At 43.4% G+C, this 8,691-nt stretch overlaps 1 protein-coding gene across 2 annotated transcripts in view; it reads left to right on the top strand.

The window, feature by feature from the left end:
• Positions 1–316: 316 nt before the first annotated feature.
• arhgap24 (Rho GTPase activating protein 24) overlaps positions 317–8,691 on the top strand; it is a 253,967-nt gene continuing 245,592 nt past the window's right edge. For both annotated transcript variants that reach the window (XM_071341555.1, XM_071341563.1), the window contains exon 1: positions 317–989. The gene's annotated coding sequence lies outside the window, so the exon portion shown is untranslated. The remainder of the gene's footprint in view (positions 990–8,691) is intronic.

Below are 8,691 nucleotides of genomic sequence, written 5' to 3' on the forward strand. Positions count from 1 at the left end.
TGTGTGTGTGTGTGTGTGTGTGTGTGTGTGTGTGTGTGTGTGTGTGTGTGTGTGTGTGTGTGTGTGTGTGTGTGTGTGTGTGTGTGTGTGTGTGTGTGTGTGTGCGTGCACCAGGGAGGGAACAGCTGCCAGTTGCTTGTGTGGAATCTGAAACCAAACCCAAGACAAAGTCTGCCTGCCTGTGAGAAAGAGAGAGAGAGAGAGAGAGAGAGAGAGAGAGAGAGAGAGAGAGAGAGAGAGAGAGAGAGAGAGAGAGAGAGAGAGAAAGAGAGAGAGAGGGGGCCGGCTCACTGTTCACAGCTTAGTCATACCACTCACCCTTCATCTGCAGACTTCCTCAAACACACTCATACAAACACCCGCTCCTCCTGTTCCTCCTCCTCCTTCTCCTCCTTCTGCAGCTCTTCAAGCTGTAGCCTGGAAGGCAGGGTCACTCTGCTGGACTGTGTGCTGCTCTGCTCACAGACAGCTTAGCTCACTCGGAGACTAAGTTGAGTTGTGGACAGCGTGTTGACTCAGGCTGGGGAAGACTGTGTTGTGACTCTGATGTACTGCGTGGACTGCACTCCCTGCCTCTGGAGCCCCCATGTGGCTTTAGGCTGCTGCTCTGCTGATCTCGGTTGTGGCTGCCGTTCGTCCGTGCTGTCCTGTCCCCACGGAAACCTACCCAGCAGGCAGATGGTCTGAGCAGTCAAGGGAAAAGTTTATAACAGCAGCTCGTTGGTAAAAGACACGATCACAGAGAACCAGTCAGTCTGAGTTTCTCTCTCTTTCTCCAGTCTCCTCTGAGGCAGCTGACCATCTCTATGGAAGTGGCAACAGCAACAGGAGCGCTCTGGCTGAAGGGGTCGAGACTCTCCCCTTCTTTCTCGGATCTCTCTTCCTGAGTAACTGGACTAACTGGGGATTAGGATCTTGTTTTTTTGTCGATTGGAAACTTCACACGTCACAACCTGGATATTACTTTAGAGGCTGATTTCTAGAGTAAAGTAAGTGTTTTGTGTTCTGCTATTGTGTCTGCTGGTGTGCTGTAGATTCAGTGTTGTGGACGGCTGTGCCCAGCTACACCTGTCTACTGTACGGTGGGCTATGTTGCTTATGTTTTGACAGTTTTTACAGGTCCTTTTCACATTGATACGAGCTGAGTTCACACATCCATTCAGTCTTTGTCATACCGGCAGACTGACTGTAAGCAGAGTTTATCAATAGCACTGTTTGAGGAGCTGTGGGACTGACTGACTGTCGTCTGTCGCTCTCTGAGGAGCTGTGGGACTGACTGTCGTCTGTCACTCTCTGAGCAGCTGTGGGACTGACTGTCATCTGTCACTCTCTGAGGAGCTGTGGGACTAACTGTCTGTCACTCTCTGAGGAGCTGTGGGACTGACTGTCTGTCACTCTCTGAGGAGTTGTGGTACTGACTGACTGTCTGGCCCTCTCTGCAGCACTGCCTGCAGGTATAATGTAATATATTATAACTTGTTATGAGGCATATCAGGCTTATAGTGGGGTTTTTCTCTATGTTTGAAGATACTATCAATATGACTGCTTGAGGAGTAGCTGTGTAGTGTGTTAATATTTGATATATAAGTATGTTTTATATATATATATAGCTCACCTGCGACCCGTAATAAGACTATGCAATGAATGGACAAAGGATGAAGGGTCTGAGGATGAACAGGAATATGCAACCAACACTCTTAAAGAGCTATAGAAAGACACTATCAAGAAAGGTCTGAGAATTGTCTATCAAATTCAGATATTACACGGTACAATGAATGAAATCACATACAAGACAGAAAGCTCACGTTACAAGGAATTAACAAGCATTACAAGGCATTATTCTAGGCATGATCAGAGAGGGAGAGAGAGAAGACATAGCCTGAAAGGTCTGCCCCAAGAGTCCTTGGGGAGGAGCGAGATAAAGAGAGAGAGAGTGAGATCCTGGGGATGAGAAAGATAAGGAGAGAGAGTGAGTCCCTGGGGAGGAGAGAGAGAGAGAGAGACTGAGATCCTGGTGAGGGGAGAGATAAAGAGAGAGACTGAGATCCTGGTGAGGGGAGAGATAAAGAGAGAGACTGAGATCCTGGTGTGGAGAGAGATAAAGAGAGAGACTGAGATCCTGGTGAGGGGAGAGATAAAGAGAGAGACTGAGATCCTGGTGAGGGGAGAGATAAAGAGAGAGACTGACATCCTGGCGAGGGGAGAGATAAAGAGAGAGACTGACATCCTGGTGAGGGGAGAGATAAAGAGAGAGACTGAGATCCTGGTGAGGGGAGAGAGAGAGAGAGAGAGAGACTGAGATCCTGGTGAGGGGAGAGATAAAGAGAGAGAGACTGAGATCCTGGTGAGGGGAGAGATAAAGAGAGAGAGTGAGTCCCTGGGGAGGAGAGAGAGAGAGAGAGAGAGACTGAGATCCTGGTGAGGGGAGAGATAAAGAGAGAGAGTGAGATCCTGGTGAGGGGAGAGATAAAGAGAGAGAGTGAGATCCTGGTGAGGGGAGAGAGAGAGAGAGACTGAGATCCTGGTGAGGAGAGATATAAAGAGAGAGACTGAGATCCTGGTGAGGAGAGAGATAAAGAGAGAGACTGAGATCCTGGTGAGGGGAGAGATAGAGAGAGAGAGTGTATCTCACCACAGCAGGTCAGGAAAAAAGATATATAGAAAGAGAATGAATCTAATACCCTTTTTTTTTAGCATCTGACTGTTTGGATTCAAAATCTGAGTTGACCAATAGCATTACTGTAAAGTGAACCTCCAATCAGATATCAGACCTACAGGATGTAATGACAACAGAACCTCTGCTACCCAGAGGTGTGTTCGAATGGGGGTTGAAGAGATAATACAGCATTTCTAAGACAATACAGAGAAGTTCTTGCATACAGTTGAGAGCTACTTCGGAGTTACTTCGGAGGCTGGGCCGCCCTACAGCTGGACTGACTGTCTGGCATCAGAATCCCTATAGAGATTATACATGCTTTGTAACTTGTTATACGCACGTATGAACCTTTATAATGCCTTGTTATAAGGCTCATAATATGTTTTTGTCTGTCTATGTAGGAAGATGTTTTCAGTAAGACTGTCTGAAGGGCGAGTGCTGGACTATCTGTCTGTCACTCACTTGTCAGGGTACTGTGGAGATACTCTGACTCGTGCGTTTCATCGTCGTTCCCCACATCACAGGCCAATCGGCATGATGTACTTCATATTTTATACACATGACATGTTGGATTTCCATTGCTCAGGATTGGTTTTTCTAATGTGACTCTTTGAGTCAGTCAGTTGGTGGTTCTGTCTGTCATATCCGCTATTGATACACTGCGCTAGCTATATATATATACAGATACTTTACCACAAGCAGAAATGTTCTCAGAATAGTACCTCTCTGTGTCATTCATCTGATGAGACCGTTTCTAAGCTTCTTCTTCTTCTTTGAAATGAGACATTTATTTACACCTTCAATGAATAACTTGGAAATCTGTAAAACACCTTTGTTTTCTTGAAATTAATTATCAGTGAGAGAGAGCGTGAGAGAGAGAGACAGAGAGAGAGACAGAGAGATAGAGTGGCAGAAACAGACAGAGACAGAGAGTATATAAACATAATATGACATTTGAAATGTCTTTATTCTTTTGGAACTTCTGTGAGTGTAATGTTTGCTGTTCATTTTTATTGTTTATTTCACTTTTGTTAAATTATCTACTTCACTTGCTTTGGCAATGTTAACATATGTTTCCCATGCCAATAAAGCCCTTCAATTGAATTGAGAAAGAGATAGATAGAGAGAGAGAGAGAGAGAGAGAGAGAGAGAGAGAGAGAGAGAGAGAGAGAGAGAGATTGAAAGAAACATGATTTGTTTTCGTCCATAATTGTATCATCACTTGAACACAAACAATGTCTCTTGTACCTCGTAATAAATTCTTGAGACACTGCTACCCATCAGTTAGTGGCTCATCTCAGCCTGAGTCATCAAGCAGATACATGACAGGGGAGGAGACACCTTGGTGGGTGGGTCTATAGAAATATGAGCTCACCTGTCAAATTGCCATAATCAGAGGGGATGTACCCATTTAGAGATTCTAATTCTATGCGCGGGCCTCTGACACTAGAACAAGGTTCTTTATTTAACCAGGTAGGCCAGTTGAGAACAAGGTTCTTTATTTAACCAGGTAGGCCAGTTGAGAACAAGTTCTTTATTTAACCAGGTAGGCCAGTTGAGAACAAGGTTCTTTATTTAACCAGGTAGGCCAGTTGAGAACAAGTTCTTTATTTAACCAGGTAGGCCAGTTGAGAACAAGGTTCTTTATTTAACCAGGTAGGCCAGGTGAGAACAAGGTTCTTTATTTAACCAGGTAGGCCAGTTGAGAACAAGGTTCTTTATTTAACCAGGTAGGCCAGTTGAGAACAAGGTTCTTTATTTAACCAGGTAGGCCAGTTGAGAACAAGGTTCTTTATTTAACCAGGTAGGCCAGTTGAGAACAAGGTTCTTTATTTAACCAGGTAGGCCAGTTGAGAACAAGTTCTTTATTTAACCAGGTAGGCCAGTTGAGAACAAGGTTCTTTATTTAACCAGGTAGGCCAGTTGAGAACAAGTTCTTTATTTAACCAGGTAGGCCAGTTGAGAACAAGGTTCTTTATTTAACCAGGTAGGCCAGGTGAGAACAAGGTTCTTTATTTAACCAGGTAGGCCAGTTGAGAACAAGGTTATTTATTTAACCAGGTAGGCCAGGTGAGAACAAGGTTCTTTATTTAACCAGGTAGGCCAGTTGAGAACAAGGTTCTTTATTTAACCAGGTAGGCCAGTTGAGAACAAGGTTCTTTATTTAACCAGGTAGGCCAGTTGGGAACAAGGTTCTTTATTTAACCAGGTAGGCCAGTTGAGAACAAGGTCCTTTATTTAACCAGGTAGGCCAGTTGGGAACAAGGTTCTTTATTTAACCAGGTAGGCCAGTTGAGAACAAGGTTCTTTATTTAACCAGGTAGGCCAGTTGAGAACAAGGTTCTTTATTTAACCAGGTAGGCCAGTTGAGAACAAGTTCTTTATTTAACCAGGTAGGCCAGTTGAGAACAAGGTTCTTTATTTAACCAGGTAGGCCAGGTGAGAACAAGGTTCTTTATTTAACCAGGTAGGCCAGTTGAGAACAAGGTTCTTTATTTAACCAGGTAGGCCAGTTGAGAACAAGGTTCTTTATTTAACCAGGTAGGCCAGTTGAGAACAAGGTTCTTTATTTAACCAGGTAGGCCAGTTGAGAACAAGGTTCTTTATTTAACCAGGTAGGCCAGTTGAGAACAAGTTCTTTATTTAACCAGGTAGGCCAGTTGAGAACAAGGTTCTTTATTTAACCAGGTAGGCCAGTTGAGAACAAGTTCTTTATTTAACCAGGTAGGCCAGTTGAGAACAAGGTTCTTTATTTAACCAGGTAGGCCAGGTGAGAACAAGGTTCTTTATTTAACCAGGTAGGCCAGTTGAGAACAAGGTTATTTATTTAACCAGGTAGGCCAGGTGAGAACAAGGTTCTTTATTTAACCAGGTAGGCCAGTTGAGAACAAGGTTCTTTATTTAACCAGGTAGGCCAGTTGAGAACAAGGTTCTTTATTTAACCAGGTAGGCCAGTTGGGAACAAGGTTCTTTATTTAACCAGGTAGGCCAGTTGAGAACAAGGTCCTTTATTTAACCAGGTAGGCCAGTTGGGAACAAGGTTCTTTATTTAACCAGGTAGGCCAGTTGAGAACAAGGTTCTTTATTTAACCAGGTAGGCCAGTTGAGAACAAGGTTCTTTATTTAACCAGGTAGGCCAGTTGGGAACAAGGTTCTTTATTTAACCAGGTAGGCCAGTTGGGAACAAGGTTCTTTATTTAACCAGGTAGGCCAGTTGAGAACAAGGTCCTTTATTTAACCAGGTAGGCCAGTTGGGAACAAGGTTCTTTATTTAACCAGGTAGGCCAGTTGAGAACAAGTTCTTTATTTAACCAGGTAGGCCAGGTGAGAACAAGGTTCTTTATTTAACCAGGTAGGCCAGGTGAGAACAAGGTTCTTTATTTAACCAGGTAGGCTAGTTGAGAACAAGTTCTTTATTTAACCAGGTAGGCCAGTTGAGAACAAGGTCCTTTATTTAACCAGGTAGGCCAGTTGAGAACAAGGTTCTTTATTTAACCAGGTAGGCTAGTTGGGAACAAGGTTCTTTATTTAACCAGGTAGGCCAGTTGAGAACAAGGTCCTTTATTTAACCAGGTAGGCCAGTTGGGAACAAGGTTCTTTATTTAACCAGGTAGGCCAGTTGAGAACAAGGTTCTTTATTTAACCAGGTAGGCCAGTTGAGAACAAGGTTCTTTATTTAACCAGGTAGGCCAGTTGAGAACAAGGTTCTTTATTTAACCAGGTAGGCTAGTTGAGAACAAGTTCTTTATTTAACCAGGTAGGCCAGGTGGGAACAAGGTTCTTTATTTAACCAGGTAGGCCAGGTGAGAACAAGGTTCTTTATTTAACCAGGTAGGCCAGTTGAGAACAAGTTCTTTATTTAACCAGGTAGGCCAGTTGAGAACAAGGTCCTTTATTTAACCAGGTAGGCCAGTTGAGAACAAGGTTCTTTATTTAACCAGGTAGGCTAGTTGGGAACAAGGTTCTTTATTTAACCAGGTAGGCCAGTTGAGAACAAGGTCCTTTATTTAACCAGGTAGGCCAGTTGGGAACAAGGTTCTTTATTTAACCAGGTAGGCCAGTTGAGAACAAGGTTCTTTATTTAACCAGGTAGGCCAGTTGAGAACAAGGTTCTTTATTTAACCAGGTAGGCCAGTTGAGAACAAGGTTCTTTATTTAACCAGGTAGGCTAGTTGAGAACAAGTTCTTTATTTAACCAGGTAGGCCAGGTGGGAACAAGGTTCTTTATTTAACCAGGTAGGCCAGGTGAGAACAAGGTTCTTTATTTAACCAGGTAGGCCAGTTGAGAACAAGTTCTTTATTTAACCAGGTAGGCCAGTTGAGAACAAGGTTCTTTATTTAACCAGGCAGGCCAGTTGAGAACAAGGTTCTTTATTTAACCAGGTAGACCAGTTGAGAACAAGGTTCTTTATTTAACCAGGTAGGCCAGTTGAGAACAAGGTTCTTTATTTAACCAGGTAGGCCAGTTGAGAACAAGTTCTTTATTTAACCAGGTAGGCCAGTTGAGAACAAGGTTCTTTATTTAACCAGGTAGGCCAGTTGAGAACAAGTTCTTTATTTAACCAGGTAGGCCAGTTGAGAACACGGTTCTTTATTTAACCAGGTAGACCAGTTGAGAACAAGGTTCTTTATTTAACCAGGTAGACCAGTTGAGAACAAGGTTCTTTATTTAACCAGGTAGGCTAGTTGAGAACAAGTTCTTTATTTAACCAGGTAGGCCAGTTGAGAACAAGGTTCTTTATTTAACCAGGTAGGCCAGTTGAGAACAAGGTTCTTTATTTAACCAGGTAGACCAGTTGAGAACAAGGTTATTTATTTAACCAGGTAGGCTAGTTGAGAACAAGTTCTTTATTTAACCAGGTAGGCCAGTTGAGAACAAGTTCTTTATTTAACCAGGTAGGCCAGTTGAGAACAAGGTTCTTTATTTAACCAGGTAGGCCAGGTGAGAACAAGGTTATTTATTTAACCAGGTAGGCCAGTTGAGAACAAGTTCTCATTTACAACTGCGACCTGGCCGAGTGTGAGAGGACACCCCTTCAAATTAGTGGATTCAGCTATTTCAGCCACACCCGTTGCTGACAGGTGTATGAAATCGAGCACACCGCCATGCAATCTCCATAGACAAACACTGGCAGTAGAATGGCCTTACTAAAGAGCTCAGTGACTTTCAAAGTGGCACTGTCTGTCACGTTCTGACCTTAGTTCCTTTTTTATGTCTTTATTTTAGTTTGGTCAGGGTGTGAGTTGGGGTGGGCATTCTATGTTGTTTTTCTATGTTTTGTTCTGTATTTATATTTCTATGTGTTTGGCCTAGTATGGTTCTCAATCAGAGGCAGGTGTCAGTCGTTGTCTCTGATTGGGAGCCATATTTAGGTAGCCTGTTTTCTATTGTGTTTTGTGGGTGATTGTTTCCTGTGTTAGTGTTTGCACCATACGGGACTGTTTCGGTTTTCATTTATTCTCTTGTTCTTTTGTATTTTGTATTCATTCTCGATTAAATTATATTATGGATACGTACCACGCTGCATTTTGGTCCTCCTCTCCTTCCACCAACAAAAACCGTTACACTATCATAGGATGCCACTTTTCCAACAAGTCAGTTTCATAAGATTTCTGCCCTGCTAGAACTGCCCCGGTCCACTGTAAGTGCTGTTATTGTGGAAACGTCTAGAAGCAACAACGGCTCAGCCACGAAATGGTAGGCCACACCCGCTTACAGAACGGGACTGTGTAGCGCGTAGCACATAAAAATCATCTGTCCTCAGTTTCAAAACTCACTACCGAGTACCAAACTGCCTCTGGAAGCAACATCAGCACAATAACTGTTTGTCGGGAGCTTCATGAAATGGGTTTGAGCAGCCGTACACAAACCTAAGATCACCATACGTAATGCAAAATGTCGGCTGGAGTGATGTAAAGCTCGCCGCCATTGGATTCATTGGAACATTGGAAACGCGTTCACTGGAGTGATGAATCACGGTTTACCATCTGCCAGTCCGACGGACGAATCTGGGATTGGTGGATGCCAGGAAAAT

This window comes from Salvelinus alpinus, chromosome 1 (genome assembly GCF_045679555.1).
Source record: "Salvelinus alpinus chromosome 1, SLU_Salpinus.1, whole genome shotgun sequence".
NCBI lineage: Eukaryota > Metazoa > Chordata > Actinopteri > Salmoniformes > Salmonidae > Salvelinus > Salvelinus alpinus.